Consider the following 19,530-nt stretch of genomic DNA (forward strand, 5'->3'; position numbering starts at 1 on the left):
ACTCACCCAAAGGCTGGGCTTCTACTGAAAACATTTATTTTTGTAAATATGGTGCGGCTGTAATGTTGAAACCTTTACTCCCCATTTCTGAACTGTAGAAGCATATCGCAAAAGTTAATGATTACACAGGAGGATTGTGCAAATACTAGACAGACATGGGCAAAGTGTTGCTGCTGTCTTCCTGTGAGCTGTTACTACTTTTTCCAGACTTAATAGGCTCTGAGCTGAGCGAGTTAAGCCAAAGTATAATGTGTTCTTGTTTTGTGACAGTTGAATCTGTCAAAAACGGTTATGGTCATTCTTTGTGTTTATGTTGGCTCGGAGTTTAAAATTACATTTGTTTTAAGTAGATGCTGGGAAAAAAGTACTCTCATTTGTTATTATTATTATTATTATTACTGCCCTCATTGTGTCCACTAAAGCACTTTGCTTTAGCACTTTGATTCACATCTAGTAGTTGGCTATGTTCTAAAGTCCCTGAACAACATCTACCCTTTTCCTCTCCCTCCTCCATGGTTGCCTGGCATGCGACTGATCACAAGCACTGACATTCAGTCAGCACTGATTCATCATATGTCCTAGAATGTTTTAAATCCAAATATATGAAATATTTTGTTATTTTGTATGTCCTGATGAAATACTCCTCTCACACTGCAGTTATAGATATGTTGCAGATGAATTTCTCTGTCAAAATAGATAAAATGCTTCTGCATGATTGATGACATTGCACTCTACAGGATAAGAATTTTGAATATTATGTCTTATTATCCTCTGCGTCTTTGACTTGCTCATGATTTTGAGGAGCTTCATGTGGCAGGTTGCCAGACAGTTGACTGGCAATCATTTTATATTCCTAGTATTTTATCACAGCTTCTCAGTGCAAAACAGACCACACTCATTAGCTGATCCCTGTGACTCAGGCACAGTCCAATGACATGGTAATGTTCTCTGTAAAACAAGTTACAAACAAATGATGGTGTTCCTGACAAAGCGTGCAAACGGCATTTCGCAAGTGAAAATCCATTGGGTCCACGTAGCTACATTACAGACAGTAGTTTTAGATCAAAGTTAAATTGTTGTGTCCTTAAAAGATACAGAACAGAGACTTTGTTTTATTCTAAACCCAGTTAGTGTCTGTTCTACATCACTGTGCTGTAAACGAAAGATAAACCTGGTGTACACTGGTTTAACTGAGGATTAATAGTGTAACTGTAGTGATTGAGAAGACATATGGACAGCGGTCAGATCATTTAATATTTTCAAAACCTTATATTTGACCATGAAAGATACATATATTATCCAATCTCATCTATGTATTATGTTTTAGGTCAGCTGATGACAATGAATCTAATTTAATATTGTGTGATTAATATATTTAAATCTGCCTCAGTCATTTTAATTGCAATAGGAGGTTTACTGATTATCTGATAAACTCAACAACTTAGAGCAACCATTTATTCGATGATCTCAAAACCATTGGGACTTCTTTAAAGAGGACCGTTGTATTTTTTTGTCTGCTTAGAAGCATATACATCTTTTAATAAAAGATGATAATATCATGCAAAAATAATTACAGTGGTCACAGAAAACAAACAAAAAGCAAACAAAATACATTAATTAAATTGCTGTTAAGCAGTAAGATATTTAAACACAGAGACCTGAAATAGAAGTGCCCCTTTGAATGAAAATACAGTGAATGCAGTGAAAAATGCATCAGAACCCTACATTTCTCAAATTGTTCCTCTTTCAATCATTAGTGGTGTACGTCCCTATACATTTAATGCAAGTCCTTTATTTTTAAGACATTGTTAACAAAGTTTATATACAGTTAATTGACTTCACATTGCATGTATAAGCCATGGTAAGTTTATTTTTGCGTAGTTCCATAGAGAACTAGTTGGCATACGACATACACAACTGCCTGCTTTGTTGGTGATAGCTGTTGTGGATTTTGTGGGTGTAATGCTGATAATTAGCCACAGTGCTACCAGAGTCACACGTTTTCCAAGGCTGTTTATTGGGACTGGCCCATGAGTGCCTCTTTGTTGTTTTACTTAAGGGTGTGAAATTCAGAGCATGGGCTGCATGGTGGTGTAGTGGTTAGCACTGTCGCCTCACGAGGTTCCAGTCTGGATTTGGGCAGCCTTCTGTGTGTAGTTTGCATGTTCTCCCCGGGTACTCCGGCTACCTCCCACATTCCAACTACATACACAATAACTTAGTTTAATTGATGATCCTACATAGCCTGTAGATGTGAGTGTGAGTGGTTGGCTGTCTGTGTATCTGTGTGTCAGCCCCTTGATAGACTGGTGACCTCTCCACTATATGCATAGTAAAGTTGTAGTCAGAGCTTCTCCATGCTTTGTTTACACAGCAGGGCTAGCCGTGTCTGCATGTCAGTTCATGTGATTCTCTCTGTGCCCACTGGCTACCTGATGGCCACTGTACACTGTTCACATATGGCTGTTTTACACACTGATATCCAAACATCTCTTCCTTTTTCTCCATATTGCTCTGTTAAACGATCAACACACAGTGGAAGTCTGGTTTTATATGACCAGTGTGGCTAGCTTCTCGTCCAAATTCTCCTTTGATTGTATTCATTTTTGTAAGCTCCCCTGAGTGCAGGAGAAGTCATTTGCAACTCTTTTACAGAAGAGAAAAACAGGGATTTGATGGGGATTTTAATGTAAAAATGACATGTTGACATAGATTTGGCATAAAGCAAGAGAAAAAATACAAATAAGAAAGGGACACCGGATTAAAACTGGGAAAACCTATTTTTTATTTATCTGGATCTTTAACAAGAGCTTTTAGAATTATAATGTGGCCACCGCTGTTTATATTTATATCACTGGCTGCATGCACTAATGACGAAGTATGATCAATTGAAGGCACAGAATCAATATTTCAGTTCTTAGTGTTGAAGATATGTCTTAGATGTACTAAAACTGAGTCATTGGGATTTTTAAAACCAAGCCTTTATTGTGACTCATTGTTTTGACATTAACATTTGTTGACAAGTTTATGTGATAACTGTCTTGGACAGTACATTTTGAGGCTTTATGTGAGGCTACAAATAAAGATCTGATTTGTGTCGAGAGCCATTGCTTTAATGTAAGCTGGATAAATATATGCCTTTTGTTTGACAGTAGGTTATCCTCATTACTTTGTCGTCAATGTTGCAGGTTTAGTTTGGTGTTTGTTTGTTTAGTTTTGTTTTGCAGTTCAAACCAATAAACAACATGCTCCTCGTTTGACTGGACTGGATAATTGTTTCATTTCTTTGACTCGGGTCTATTTTGAACAGAGGGTCTGGCGCATTCACATGCTGGCTGTGTGTCTTGGCTGTTACCATCGGTTTACACAGTGTGAGCATCAAGGAGCAGATTGTGCTGACGTAGGCTGTCCTCTGACGGGATGATAGGGAGGATGGAAGGTGTAGGTTGTTGGTGTGATATTGTTGACTAGACACGTGGCCCATCACAAGATTTTATTATTTTTTTGGTACTGTGAGCTTTGAGTCAAGGTCAGCGCAGATGTTAATTGAATCAGTCATGGCGTAGTGCTCTCCTCAGCCTGAGCAGTCTCTTTTGAGTTGCTCTGTTTGTTTCAGGTGGCCCAATGCTGACATCACTTTTTAGTTTGGGGAACCGTGTCTCAACTGGCCAGTACTTGGTCTTCCACTAACTCTCTGTTAGATAATGAAGAGGTGTGCATCTGCAAACTATTAGCATGTTTAATTAATTCACAGGCAGACATGCATACAGGCAGCAAGTTAAGTTGTGTGCTGTGACTGTTAAGTCAGACAGGACTGCAGGTTATAATGTGTCTACCTTTTGTTAAGACGTTTCAGGTAAAAATGCTGCCTGTTGTCTGATCTCTGCTCAACTTAAATATATTTTTTCTTTCCGAATGTGATTTTTGCTTTTGTCTGAAAGGCAAAAGATACACATACACTTCATTGTGCATTTCCATTTGCTGTGGCTCATTGAGGAGAAAATAACGGGTCAATAACTCCCACCCATTATTCAGAATACATTCAAGTGGCTTTTGGCTCCGGTCTCAACTGCTGAATTTGGCGATAAATCAGAGAACACTTTTGCTGCTTTGGTCTTCAAAGAGTTGGAAAAATAATCGGCACATCAGACCGACACTTTCTCCTTGAGATGGACCTGTCTGTGCAAAGGCACGCAGCAGGGCGCTCTGATTCTGAAGATGTTGTGCGCATGCAAAGTACTGTGTGCTGCATATGCTTTATGTAGCATACTATATGGAGAATCAAGCCATTGGAAAATTGAGTTTCACCACATTTTTTTTCTGTAACCCTCTCTTGGGTCTCCTAGTAAATTCTACAGCCACCCAGAGTGCAGTATCTGTTCAGTTGTTTTTTTGTGACGTAATCAGTGTTTTGATGAGACCGTGCCATCTGGCAGATTTGTCTTTTACATTTTATCTCTGTTGCACATAATCCCACGTTTGAAGTTAAGCTTCGTTTTGAACAAGATGAAGACACAAAATGTTTGTCTTCTTGCTAATGAGGTTTGTTGACCTCTGTCGACCTTTTGATTATGTATCAGGATAAATGGGTGAAGTCACTTTGGCGTGTGCAAATTAATATTTTCACTAGGTGAGTGATGACCCTAATTGCAAAAATGTTGAATAATTATTGCCTCGTGGATGCAGGAAGTGTTTACAGCAATTATGCTTATGAGTAGACAGGTGCAGATCTCCTGCAGGTCTCCTCTGTTTGTTCACTATTCTTGTCTCATTTATTCTGTCTAGAGAAGGAGGGGAACTGCTGAAGTGAGACAGCTGACGACTTGTTTTGAAGGCTAATGAGTGAGAAATAATTACATCAGTAGGCTCAAACAGCTGACCCTCACTGTGCTATAGACCAAGAGTCTCGCTGTATTAGTGCCCAGTTATTAATGTTTAATTTGGTAACATTGTTGTCTTTTTGAGGGCAATTTGCTGCTTCCGAGTGCTCATCAGTATGAAGCGCAACTTGAAATATAAATATTGTACCAGTCTGCTCTGCAACCACCACTTTCATTAGGCTGTTCACTTCTAGAGCTGCATAATTCATCACTCAGCACAGAGGAAAGCATGTCAATTAAAATTTAGCCAATTATGACAAAAATCTCCCTTGTGGATCTCTGTTTAGCTGTTGGCTCATTTCGTGCTTTGAAGGCCCACATGCTGGCTTAGTGCACATTTAAACGTAGGAGTATTATTGGGTTGCTCTCATATGGATCAATATTGGGTTGGTAATTGTTAATAGAAAATAGAAAATCTAATAATGATTTTTTTTTACGACTTTTTTTCTTTTATAAATATAGCCTATTGGAGCCTATTTTTCATTATAACTGTGGTGGTGTTTATGTGGTAAAACTACTCTACACTTTAGATTTCATGTGTCTAATATTTAGGAGAATGAAATTCCATGATGGCGCTGTCGGAGACTCTTGACGGCAATATCTGGATCTTAAGCTGCTAAATGCGCCACTATGTCCCCCAGATATTTGCTAACTTGGTCTTTCTCTCATTAGTCTCTGTTGATTCCTCACTACAAGCGACCCATGTCAAATTATATATATTTGATCCATTATTATAAAAGTACTGATTATTGCCACTTTAAAGAAACATTTTAGTGAATAGGCTTGTTTGTTAAACGTTTGAACAGGGACATTTCAAAATACACTACACTTTCCAGTACACAAATGTATAGCTTTATACCAGCATTCAAACAGTTAAAGTCCATTCCATTTGTCCATACCATTATTTTTGCTCTTGCTTTACATCTTCTCTCTCTAAGTTTCATCTCGGCAGTGCCAGACACTTCACAGACTGACACTACAGGGCATCATTGAAATGAGGCATCTTATCAGACATCTGAAGAATGGATTAGACTTCAAGCATTGGGGATTTGTTTTGATTTCCATAAGTGACATCATCTAAAGCAAGTAAAAGTCCCCAATGCTAAGGGACAATCTGAGGAATGAGCTCACAGCCATTCTCATTTGTGTCTATGTGGGTGTGCAGGGGCATTATGTGTAGTTTATCTGGAATGGTGAGAGTTAAGGTCTTGATCTTTCAGGGCAAATATAAAGAGAGTCCATCCGTAACTGTCAGAGAACCTTCCATACTTGTGACTGTCAGACACCCGGTTATGGCAGACTTTAAAGGCTCTCCCTTCTCTCCTCTCCAAGCTTCTATCTGTTATTCCAGACCTGATTATGTGACCCTGAAAATCACACTAGTGAGTGTGTAAGAAATTTGACCAGGTATTTTGACTTGGAATAAATTAATTGCAAAATATTGTATATAAAGGCTACATGTTAAGTCTTTAATAAATGATCAAGACTTTGGTCCCAACATTTAGGCTAATAAAAATATGGTCAGGTGAAATATTGACTTTACGATTTTCAGTTGAGCCATGATTTAGTGTTCTCTGCTCCAAAACATTTTTGCAGCTACAGTCAAGGGCACTGTCACTAAACAGTTGAACTTCGGAGTAATGTAACATTTTCAATAAAGGGATCCTTTTATGCCATAAGCATACAAAATACTGATTCAGCTGGCAGGTGTAAAATTGTATATCGGGACACCTCAAGAATAGCTTGTGGCTCGTGTGGTATATTCTCTCTGAACTTCTGCCCGGGCAGCCCCTGGCTCCATCTATATGATGAGCTGTGAATGTGAAAAAAGTTTCACACAAATCTGCAACCATAATACTTTAATTTTATGGAATAGTTCTGGCATCTCAGTCAGCATAAGACATTTTGGAACAATCAGAAACTGACGATGCTGTATATTTGTTATTGTCTAATAAATAGAAAAGGTGACACTATAGTAATCTTCAGGCAGCAATAATATTTAAGCTTCATACTATATTTACTGTTAACACCCACTGCTGAAACCACCTATTCAAACCTAATTAACCTTACCCTGTGCAGGGTTGCTGGGGCAACGCTCACAAATGTTCTTCCTTTTTTGCATTTTCTTTCTATCAAATCAGTAGAAAAACAGTCGACTTTCACACACAGATGTCTAGAGCGCTGCCTTTTCTCAGCGTGTGATTTCTGGCTGGTAGCACCTTGAAGTATTTCAAAGATTTATTATAAAGGATACAAGTAGAGCTGGTTTCTTTCATTTGTTCTGCTGGAGCTAAGGCCCATCCCAGCACACATTAGGTGGGAGGTAAGGTGCACACTGGACAGCTCACCACTCTGCCAACGTAAAAAAGACGACCTCATTCACACCTTTGGGCAAATGTTTTGCTTGTGTGTCAGCATGTTGGATGAGCGCCCATAGAAAATCCACACAAACACATGAAAACTTATATGAGCAAACTTTAAAGGATGAATGACAGTTGTTGAGTGACCTTTTGGGAAATTACTGTAGTATAAAAGCATCACGCACTGAGGAGTTTATCTGATTGAGAGTAATGGATTCTCAAGGAAATACCACTCCGCCTTGTGCTGATCATTTCCTCTACCGTATACATTATTATTAGTATACAATGGTTTAATGTAAAAAAGTCTCATGTGTCTTCATTGTTGTAAGTAAGTAGTCCCGATGATCATCTTAGCCATAATCATGAAGCCCATATGCGATGGCCTGTTTGAAGAGTGCTCGTTCCCAATACACATGGCTAACATTAACAAATATCACACCACGTACAAAGCCTTATTCAAACTGCAAAGCTCTGAGAGTGTTTACTCACCCCCTTGGCTGTGGCTGCTGACTCACTAACTCTGTCAGTGCTTGGTACTCATGCAGCTCTCTTGTGTGTCTCGTGTGTGTGTGTGTGCGTAATGTGATTTAAGAGGGAAACCAGTGGACCTGGATCCGCTGTACATCATCCCCGTCTCTAGCTCCGTAACTCTCTGTTGTGAGGCTGGGCGCTGACTTGGAGACAGACAATCAACTAGGCAGGCTTTGAGCTGCTCAGACTGCTCTCACGCGTTAAAGTCTCTGAGCGGTCCCTGCCATCTGGCTCGCACAGGAAGAAAAGTGTTTTGGTGTTTGGATGCTCTGTGAACATATGTGTCAGAGATTCTCTGTTGTCAGTGACTGCCCCAGGTGCTGATTAAGACAGCTTCTCAGTAGAAATCCACATCAAACCAAGTTATACTCGGCTGTTGTTCATTGTATTCCTGGCCATCATCCAAGAGGTTTCATTTGTTGTTTTTAAATTGTGGGTGCTAATATGTACTTGTTCTTTTTTTGTATTTGATTTTTTTTTCAGGACTGGAAACTAAAATCATGTCTGCTTTTAACATGATCCAAAGAATCTTTGTCCAAGTTTCTGTCAGTGAGAGAAGGTGTGTAATCTGGCATACTGACTTTGTTTGGGTCATTTTTAGATTTTTGTCACACTCTGACAGTCTAAAAAATACAGCCATTTAATGGCTATTTGAGAAAAGGTGCATATCAGAGACTTGTGCATACAATATGTAGCTTTGCAATGATTTACGCCGGTTACTAAGGATTATGCATGTTACCCCCAATGGTGGTTGGGTAGGTGATTGAGTGTGGGCCTACCTTTTAGGTTTATAGGGGAGCATGCAGTCTACTGTAATTTGTTTGGTCCTAAAGCCTCTTAGTTGTGTAGTGTCTTTGATTTAATGCTGATGGAGCTGTTGAACCTGAGTAATCCCCATAGTAATCTACAATGAGCCTTCCTTTGCTGATGTTGTGCCAGGTTGGATCTGGCGACAGCTGCCTTCATGGGGGTCACGCTGTTGGTCTGCTATTATTCCACACATCGTTAGGTTTACATCTGAGAACTTGGTATGCCAGCCAATTCTTTCTACAATTCTTTGAGAATGAATCAGATAGGCTTCCCACAATTTATCTTTCCCAGGGAACTGCTTTGCCTGCTGCTTAAGTCTCCTTATGCATTCTCTTCCATTCAGTCCACTTAACTTTATATTTTATCCATAGAGTTGGAAAGTAGAGGGATATGAAGTTGTAGAGGCACAAGTGAGAGAGTTTTTGCTGCGTATGATCCCTAAGCCACCGTGAGACTTCAGCATCCTGGCGTTTCTCTGCTCTCCCCTGATGTGAAATATTCTTAGTAATCACCCAGTCTGATTGACAGCTTCTAAATGGCCTGTTTAGTTGAGTAAATCTACGTTGATCAAAGTTAAAACTCACAATAATTACAGTGCTCATGGTCGGATGCTGTAGAACCAAAACAAGAAAAAAAAATGTGCAGGTGGAAAGCACTTCCTTTCTTTGTGTTTGCTAATAAAATTCCATTACTTTGGTTGCATGATATATAGGCTCTGTTATCTAAGTGATGGATATCTCTTAAGCTCTTAAAATGGAACATACTCAGCACTCACTCCATCTCTTTCATTCGCCCTCTGTTTCTCTTGTCTGTCTACCTCAGTCCAGTGGACGGTGCAGAGCCCAGTTGTTTTCCAGATGGTCTGTGATGATAAGGAGGCTTTTGGAAGCCGTCGCTCTGCTCAAATGTTCTACAGCTGTGAGCTTTTGGAGCATGTTAAAATGTCTACACGGGGCTTTGGAACGTCATACTGTTTCCTGAAACAAATTGTTATAAATTCAAGCTCCAAATTTCAGTCAGGGCTCTCCTCTTTTTTTTTCTTCAACTGCTACACAGAGAGAATCCAAGCTTCTGCTTTTACCGTATTCAAACTTTCATTAAAAGGGTGTTGTAATATATTGCAGCCTATCTTCTTTTCGCACTCTTTAAGACGATTGAATAAAGGATGTAGTGCTATATTGATGTATGATTGCTGCCAAGTTTTCAATTTAGGAGCAGCAGCAGTGGAGGGATTAATATTGCACCCTATTGGTCCTGTGGCTTTGACTTATTCCCTCCCTTCTCTCTCCTGGCAACAGCAACTGCACCGTTCCCCCTGCAGACCTCCCATGTCCCACAATTATCTCATTGACATGTCTTGACACATGTCTTTCATGCTTGACATAATGTATCAGCAGGATATTGTTTTTTTCTTTGACTTTTCTTTCTTTTTTTTCGTATACAAAAGACAATTCTTGTCTGTTGAACTCTGACAGCACAACTGCTTTCGGCTCGTTAGGTGTGAGCCTTCGATGTTTTCTCAATAGCCATAAAATAGTGAGTATTGATATCAGGCTTGTATTTGTCTGTGCATGCAGTTTAGTTCACGGCCCATCATTACTTGAGTGAACTGTAAATTCTGCTGCTAGATGGTACACTTGCTGGATATAAATAGAACCCGGGTCATCACGACTGCTTCAAATAGTACAGAGTTCTCTGAGGCATATTAGCACACTCAGAACCATCAGAATAGACAGATACATTTAAAACACAACACACAATACATTCTGACAACCTGTGTATAGTGCATTGCTTGCTGGGGATTTGGCTCTCTTTCTGGGGGCAGCTAGGGGGTGCATAGACAGTGGCGGTGATTAGATAATACACTGCATTTATTGCTCAACGGTTGGGTAGTGACTCTTCTGTCCTCTCCCACGCTCTGTCCTCGGATCTGGCCGTCCCTGCCTAAACAAATATTTGATCTCCATGCCAAGTCTCTCATTGAATAAAGTGTACCTGCTGTGATTTATATTGTTCATTTGTGTTTCTCACAAGCTTAATGGCATCGCTGGAGTTACCACAGGAAGAATGTGCCACGGTGTGGTTGGAGTCACAGAAAACATACAAAAATGTTGTCCCTCATTACAAATGACTACAAGCTGTTTGTCCAGTTAGCTCAAAACCCTGTAAAAAAACCAACAGCTTAATGTGCATCCCTTGAACTCAATTGGTACCTCAGAGGCACTGCATATTTCCTGCTTCCCGGAGTTCTCGCCATCTGTTCGAGGTCAGCTGATTCACAGATAGCTGAAGAGAATAGCATGGCCTACGCTACCCCAATCTCTCACTTCGAATGCTCGTCAGAATTGTAGATAGCTCTTTTTTTTCTATACCAGAACCAACATTTTAGGAAGCAGTTTTTCCACTTTCCCCTCCTTGTCAGTCTAAGTTGGATTTATTAAAAAATATTTATTTTACAGCATTTGTACCTACCTTTATACCTAATATATTTGGAAATATTTTACTTTAAATCTTTAAATTAATCACTACTACAACTACATCTTTTTTAATGCCTTTCCATCTTTTTGATACACCGCTACCACCTGTTACTGTCTGCATGTGTTTCACTTATGCATGTGCTTACTGTGTGTGTGTGTGTGTGTGTGTGTGTGTGTGTGTGTGTGTGTGTGTGTGTGTGTGTGTGTGTGTGTGTGTGTGTGTGTGTGTGTGTGTGTGTGTGTGTGTGTGTGTGTGTGTGTGTGTACATCAGGTAGCAAACTACACTGGAACCTTCCTACTCAGCAGAACATCACTCCACCTTAGAGGTTAACAACTCCATAGGTTACCTTTAAAGAGAAGGTGCAATGGAATCAATCTGTTTCTTTTATACTGCGTATCAGCTCTCTGCAGCCTTCAGTTTCAGTTAGAGGGTGTGTGAGAGATGATGCCACAGTGGAGTGAGCCGGCAGGGGTTTCATAATGCTAGTAATGGTTGCAACACTGTGATCCATCAGTCTAATCAGCTTTCAGCCCTCTCTAATATGTTTCTGCAGCAGTAGGGACGGATGTGTCTGGAAGTCAAAGAGCGGGGTTTAAATATCGGTACTATTTGCTCAAGGACAAATGCAGCCTTCCCACCTCTGTGCTGCTATTCACAAAGTGATGTGTGCAGGCATTCCTCCTCCTCTCTGGATGACGGGGAGCCCAGCCACTCTTTTCACTGCAAGACCTCTGCTGGTGGTTCGGATAAATACACCCTTAAGATTGAATGATGTAGAAAGTCTCTCAAGACATCTCCACTGTCTGACAGCTTTATCACTACCTGCCACAGAACCGATGATGGTGCTTATTGAGTGTGTGGCTGTGGGGTATGGTTTGTTTACAGTAAGTAACGTTGGGAAATATAACTGGTATAAATGCCACCATTGTAGAGAGGTGCCGTGATATAAATTTGACTATGATATTTGCACAAACATAAGAAACCCTTTGTCACATCAGATACAAATGCACCACAACAATCAGCACAACTCGCTGTGTGTTAGGAGTGCAGTGCAGAGTTAGCTGTGATTAGAGCTGTCCATTAATTGATTCACAGAAACTGATGTTGCAGCTATTTTGGTAACCAATTAATTGTTTCAGGGCATTTTCGAGCAAAAATGCAAAACATTTGACAAAGTGCTATTGTAATTATTGATTTCGTTCTTTATGAGTCAGTAGTGGAAGGCAGAATAATTTAATAGTACACATAAACTTGTTTACATACATATGATAAATGCTTTGAGTGTTGGTGGAACGATTAATTTATTATGATAGAAAAGAATCAGATTAATTGATTGTGAAAACAATTTGTTCATCAGTTACACCTCTAGTTGTGAACACAATATTGTTGTTACAAATGTTCTATGTTTTTCTGATTGAACACTTTTAACTTGGATTCTTTTGGTTTGGACACCCGTATGACTATTTAGTATCTGACCTTTTTGAGCAGTTTTGTTCAGTATATGGTACTATTTTCTCGTACGTTGGCTGGTCATCATAGACCAACAAGTGATGCTATTTGAATTTCTTGAATCTGCAGCATAACTGCTCAGAATAAAGTACAAGACTTAATTTTTAATTTCCTTAGTGATGTCATACTCGCTCAAAGAAAACACAGGCACAGGTCTTTTTGAGTATTTTAAGTCCTTGTCAGAGTTGATGTACATGATTAATGTGTCATTTTGAATTCTAGTTGAATGCGGACCCTGGTTCTTAATCCTACAGAATTGTTTCTGTTTGTATCAATCTGAAACCTTCGCCAAACCTATAAGAGGCTTCCGTGATTGATTTGGAACAAGCTGTAAGTGGCCCGTAAGAACGCCTGAGCTGTTAGATTTGCCTCTCTAACTATTTGTTTTATTTGTTTATTTATGGAGGAGGGAGGCTCATTAATCATTCAGTGTGACCGTGGAATGTGTAAACAAGAAATTTGCTATTTGCCAAAAACCAAATCACAGTCAAAGCTGGCTCACTGCTAAACTTTAAATTGGCATTAGTCAAAATGGCACTGTTCTGAAAAACACTTTTTTGTAAACCTACCCGGGACAGTCCCTGACAGGAATTGTTGTAATCTTTGGCAGATTTGTTGTACATCTAAGCCCCAGCAACACATTTAAATAATAGAGAATTCAGATAGATGTACTTTATACTTTATTAGTAAAAGGTGTGTCTGAGTGTAATGGTGGTGTTTAGGTGTGGCTATATAACTTCATACTGCCCTCCAAAAAAGGGAGGAACAGGAAGCGATAAGGAATGAGTCTAATTAGTCCCTCGCTCTAGCAATAGCTGTGAAGTAGGCTATTGTAGCTTGTAAAGTAGCTTATTATAGGTGTGCAGTAAAAGTCCCATTAATTTTTTTGCATAGACTCACAATGTCGGCAGACACTTCGAGGCTTGGTTATAACTCTCCTATTTGAATTGTCTGTAAAAGATGAGCAACTTTGCCAGAAAATCTGTTTCTCGAATGGAAATCCAAAGTCTAACTTTTCTCCAAAACAGGATTTTGATAAGATACATCAAAGCTGAAATTCTGTTTCACTCTTGTTGTCTGTTGTTCACTTTTGAATATGGGTTGATATCGGATGAGTTCAGCAATTACTAATGCTGATTCAACTTGCTAATTTATTTTCTTTCATGGAGCCAGCCATTCACCAAAGAAAGGCCAGACCTGTTGGACATGCTTGACAGAATATTAATTGTAGATAAGAGAGTCCACATCTGGAGCCAGGCTAGCCAAGATCTGTTCCTGACGCAGACACTGATATGTGTGTACCTTGGCGTTCGTGTTGCTGGTTGTACTCATGATGACTGCACATCTGAAACCTGTCCGGAGGCACTTTGATACTGTCTAGCATTTCAGATTTCAGGTGGTGCACGACACAATACCACCATAATTACAGCATTCTTACTCATGCCCTCATATGTCATATTGTTCCTCTTGAAGCATGAAGCAGTCTTTTGGTAAAGCCTTGCACACATATTGACGCATAGGCTTTGGTTATGTTCCGGCAATGTTAATAGAGCTATCCCAGTAATGAGGTACTAATAGACCCGTGGTGAGAGCTTTCCTCTGGGAAAGACGAGAGAGGTATGTGTAAATTAGACCAGATTTCCATTCGATTACTCCCACATCTCATTGTAATGCTGCACACAAACTAAACCTCAGGTCAATACAATATGGTTTTGGGCATTAGCATGTGTTTTATGGGCCTCAGTTTTCTTGTTAATTGTGCATTCATTGTTGGCATCAATGTGAAACGCTATGGCTGTCCATTATGAACCTCAATCACGCACATATTGCTTGCCAGACACAAAATTAACAGTCTTAAGGTGCACAAGGGCTCATTTCCCTCCTGGATGAATCACTGGGTCTGTGTGACCTCATGTGACATCCCCAATAAAGGAGAGATAAGCGTGTCCTCAGAAGGCAGCAGCCTTTTGTTAACTAACACAACAGAACAGACATGAGGCATTATTATTAATTGACAGGCTTTCTTGCACAAACTAGTCATTTGTTATTTCCCCCTTATTATAACCTTGGGGTAGCTCTGTTGCATCAAGTGTGTTTCTATGGTATTAATGTAATCTTAAATATTCACCACCTGAATCATGCAATATGCATGGGGATATTGAATCATACAGCATTGCTCAAGGTGATCAAACATCGTAATAATGCAACTAGTGTTACAAAGCTTTATTGACAGACAATGTCAATGTGTATGTGGGTATACCTACTTTTCCTGTGGATTACATTTATTACATTTTATTAGTACAGTGAATGTTTTAAATTTATAAGCTTTTCTGTAATCCAGGCTTCCCAAAATGCAATCTTCTTTACCACAAGATATCTTCTTCTTTTCTTTTAATGTGACTTAACAAGGTGTGATTTCTTTTTTTATTGGAGAAGAAGGAGAATTGGAGAATTAGGAAGGATGTTTTTAGTTAGTTTTTTTTTTCTGAAAGCATTCTCCTCACGAAGAACACAAATATTTCACGCTGCCTTGTAGGTTTGGTATTTGCTTGTGAATTAGTTGTCTTATGTGTAGCTTTTCTACAAATGGAACTGAATTATTCTGCCCTTTAAGTGGATTTCAATTGCCACCTTATTTTATAATTAGTCTAAAGGGAAATTAATCAGGGTCTGTAGGGAACAAGCTCATGTTCTGTTGGCAGAATTTGTCCTCCTTCCATCTCTCTTATCAAGGACAGCCTAGCGCTGCTTTTACCATATAAAACTACACTGACGATGATTATCCATGAGTCACGGAAGTCTGCCAATCCTGTTTTAAAATGGGTTTTGAATATAATTTGGATTGTCCATTTTTGACTGACAATGTGCTTTACTGCAAAAAGAGTATTCTGTGTCGATGTTTAGTTTATTCCTTTTTCCTGTAAGACATCTTTGACCCTGAGAGATGGCTGTTGACTCGCCTGTCTGTATGACCCATTCTTCTCCTATGAATACTATGGCAAACCTTGATTGTGCTTGTTTAGATTGTTGGTCATGCCCTCAATTATTCCTAATGTAGGCCTTATTATAATTAAAATAAGTGAGTTATATCAAAATGCACCCCTATAAAATTGTCATGAATGGGGATATTAGCTATAGAGACAAAAAACGTTGTTTATACCAGGCTTAAACATCATTTTAATTTTCTGCTATAAAGTTCGTCATTTTAACATAGGGATCTATGGGGATTGACATGCTTTTAGAGCCAGCTGCAAGTGGCCATTTGTAGAACTGCAGAACAATTATACGTAATAAAACATACTTATTCATACGATATTCCATTTCTGCCTATAGAAGCACTGTCGCCTCACAGCGAGAGGGTCGCGGGTTCGATTCCCTGGTTGGGTTCAGGTTCCTTCTGTGTGGTTTGCATGTTCTCCCCGTGTAAGCGTGACATGCAGGATGGGGATAGGTTAATTGATGACTCTAAATGGCCCGTAGGTGTGAATGTGAGTGTGAATGGTTGTTTGTCTCTACATGTCATGATAGACTGTCGTCCTGTCCAGGGTGAACCCTGCCTTCGCCCAATGACGGCCCCCCCGCAACCCTGAATACAGGATAAGCGGTAGACAATGGATGGATGGATGGCATGTCTGCCTATAGATCCCCTAAATGCTGCACACTGTTCCTTTTAATATGGGAAACCCTGGAGGTGGCAAGCCATTTGGCCTTTACTTACTTACTTAGATACTTATACTTATATAACTTGGCAGCATGTAAATGTCTTTATTGGTTATATCATGTACCGTATATCAAAGCATAACTGAGAGCAACATCCCACTATTTGTTACATGGCTCTTATCTCCCACTGACATAAATGTTGTTTTCCAGTTGTGTTGGATGCAGTTAAAATAAGATGCAACCCACTGGAATCTAAGAGCATTTTTCTCTCTTTGAACAAGCTGGTGTGTCACAGTATTTCATAAAGCAAGCAGATGTCTCTGGGCTTTAAGTGATGATACAAGGGATTGTGACATATTGGTCTATTCTGTACACACAACATCTTTACGTCTGTCCTGGGGGAGGGATCTCCCAGAGGGTTCTCTGTTGTCTCAGAGAGAGAGAGAGAGAGACAGAGAGAGACAGAGACAGAGATAGAGAGAGAGAGAGAGAGAGAGAGAGAGAGAGAGAGAGAGAGAGAGAGAGAGAGAGAGAGAGACAGAGAGAGAGAGAGAGAGAGAGAGACTGCTGACCTTCACCTATGGCCAGATATAAGATCAGGGATGGAAGCAGCCAAAATAAAAGCTTGCATCACTCTTCATGACAGGGTGAGTTCAGTGACCCTGCTGGACCTTGGAGTTGAGCAGCTTATTCACGCTGTGTTGAGCAATTTGAGGTGATTCAGGCATGTGGAGTTTCACATTTCCTTTTGGTGGTAACCAGGGGGCAACTGGGGATCCTAAGCCTAACCTATAAGCAGCGAGAGAACCTTGCACCAGGAGTGGAGAGAAATAAAACACAAAACAATAAAGAATGGTGTTTGGTTATTGTAATAAAGTGCTTATTGTTTTATGTAGCTGACATAACTGCATCGTATATCAATTAATCAAAAATATAAGGTGACTGAATATGGCAGCTGTATTTTCAGTTTCGGCTGGTTGTCAGCCTGAAAATCGCTTTTAAAAGTTAGAGTTGATCCCTGATGTTTTCTATTTTCCTCCAGCGCAGCCATTAGCAAAAGAGTTGCACCTCTATGCGTGTAAGAAAAGAGATAAAGGGCACTTTGATCTGAATTATTTTTGAGGTTTCCTCATTTGATTGATTCTGGTTTAAAAAAATAAATGGAGACTATTCTTTGATCAAGCTTGAGTTTCTGACATATATCCTGATGGAGCTTTAAACATGTGTCTGTTCTTTGATTATTAAATCATCTCTGTGCCTCGGTGGGAGTTAATTATGCATGAATGTATTATTGTGTAAAAAAAAATTGAAAATGAAACTTTTTCCCAGGTTCACATCAGAAACCCCAATTGGATTTGCCTGTATTTTGTGCTCTTTTCTGATGCAATAATTGCATCCCATATACCAAATTGGACTCAAGATAGACATCGTGAATGCATACGTACTTAATATCATAATTCATAATTCACGATTTGCAGAAGGTATGTCCTGTTGCAATGCGTTTTTTCAATATAGCTGAGGAAAAAACATGGGATTTTTGCATTTCATTTCTAGATTAGTGTGGCCCCTCTCATGGCTGAAAGTAAACAAATGCCGGTATAGGATATTTGCATGTGAGGGAAAAGGTATATGACAGAAAAAAAAAAAGCTCTTTTCTGCTTTGGATTTGTGTCTGTCTCTCTGTGAGCCTTATTTCCTAAACATAGACGAGTCTTAACAGTCAACAGCTGTGCTCACAAATCTCCTTCTCTGTGATTTCTTTGATGAATATGCATAGATTACTGAGATCATCCAATGCCTCCTGTTATGTGGGGTTAATTGTTTATGCCTGCATACAATCCGTTGCTCATCTCCCAAAAGGGCTTTTCTTTGTATCCTTTCCCAGCTGCAGGGATAGCTGACTGCTCAGCTGAAATTGAGAGACAGAAGCACCGAGAATAAGACCAGATGTCAGCCTGTGTGCTATTAGTGATGTCGCTAACCAAGTGTAATTACTGATATTACCCAGCAGAGGGCCTCAATGTAGAATAACATGGTCCTTGTTATAAACCCAGATTTTAATTCTTACATATCTGTGTTGCATTTGTCACTTTGATTACGTGGAGAATCTAGTTAATTATAAATGTGGTATTTCATCACAGGTTGGGGATGAATATAGTGATATAGTATTATATGAATCTTAGAAGCTGGTACCGCTAAACCAATTCTCTGAAATAGTAGGGAAGTCATTTTTTAGCAGTTCTGTTACTTATTCTTATTGGAGTCATGTGATTTTAATTTTACATGTCATGTGTGATATGTAATACCATATGTTCTACTGTTCAGTAGATATTTTGTGGAACTAATGATTGTAGCCAGTGGAGGGCAGTGTTGGATTTAAGCCATAACATCTCTGCAGACATTGTAGTTCTAGTTTATGTAATATTTAATCCATTTAAAGACATACTTGAGTTACAGAGAGTGTGCAAATGGATTTATGAATTTGTTTGTGCTAGGGGATTACGGTACTTGGATTTAGACAATGTGCACTTTTCCTAACAGCACATTTTCTGTTTTCCTTTTTGTCCTTGCCCCCACTGTGTGTGCTTGTTGCCTCATCAATCCAGGTAAGTAGGACTTAAGGGCATGTTTCGCTTAGACAATAAAAAGCCTTGCCTCCGCCAAGAGTAGGAGGATGACTGGGTGCATTTCACCTTGAAGTGTTTACAGTAATGTGTTCTACAATGTGTTCCTCCTGTCTTGTCGTTCGCTGCTTCTCACACAGTATGGAAATTGCCTTGTGCATCTGGCCCATGCTACTGCAGAAACAGCTTCCGTTTGATCTGTTTTGCAGTTCTGTGTTTCACTTACTGTATAAGGACCACATTTTTATTTTGTTTTTGCAGTTCAGTCAGCTGGTTGAACCATTCACCCAATTCACTCTCTGTCTCTCCCTTTCTCTTTCTCTTTCCAAGTAATTCCTCCCTTCTTATGATCTATGCTTGTCAGGAAGCCGTTGCATTGCCTTTGTAACCCCTTATAACTCTACACCTGACACATGCAGCTGTTGGTCAGAGGGCCGTTACTAGGAGGGGGCTGCAGCTGAGGAATTTACAGCAGATCTTCATGGAGCTTGTTTGTATGAAACAATATAAGCCTGATACAGTTGTTGTGAATAAGTTGGACCTGACTGCTTGGTTGTAGGCGTGCGGAGCTGTAAGGGAACAGGATTTAAATTCAAAACAGAAGTAGCTTGTTGTTCTTTTGCTCAGCGGATTTGAGTAATGCAGCTGCACCTACAAATACCACAGTGGGGACCTAA

The 19,530-nt window shown here is 39.6% G+C and overlaps 1 protein-coding gene across 8 annotated transcripts in view; it reads left to right on the plus strand.

The window, feature by feature from the left end:
• The window catches only part of plekha5 (pleckstrin homology domain containing, family A member 5), a 73,695-nt gene that overhangs the window by 2,043 nt on the left and 52,122 nt on the right, over positions 1–19,530 (plus strand). The window lies entirely within an intron of this gene.

This window comes from Eutrigla gurnardus (assembly GCF_963514095.1).
Source record: "Eutrigla gurnardus genome assembly, chromosome: 9".
In the NCBI taxonomy this organism is placed as follows: domain Eukaryota; kingdom Metazoa; phylum Chordata; class Actinopteri; order Perciformes; family Triglidae; genus Eutrigla; species Eutrigla gurnardus.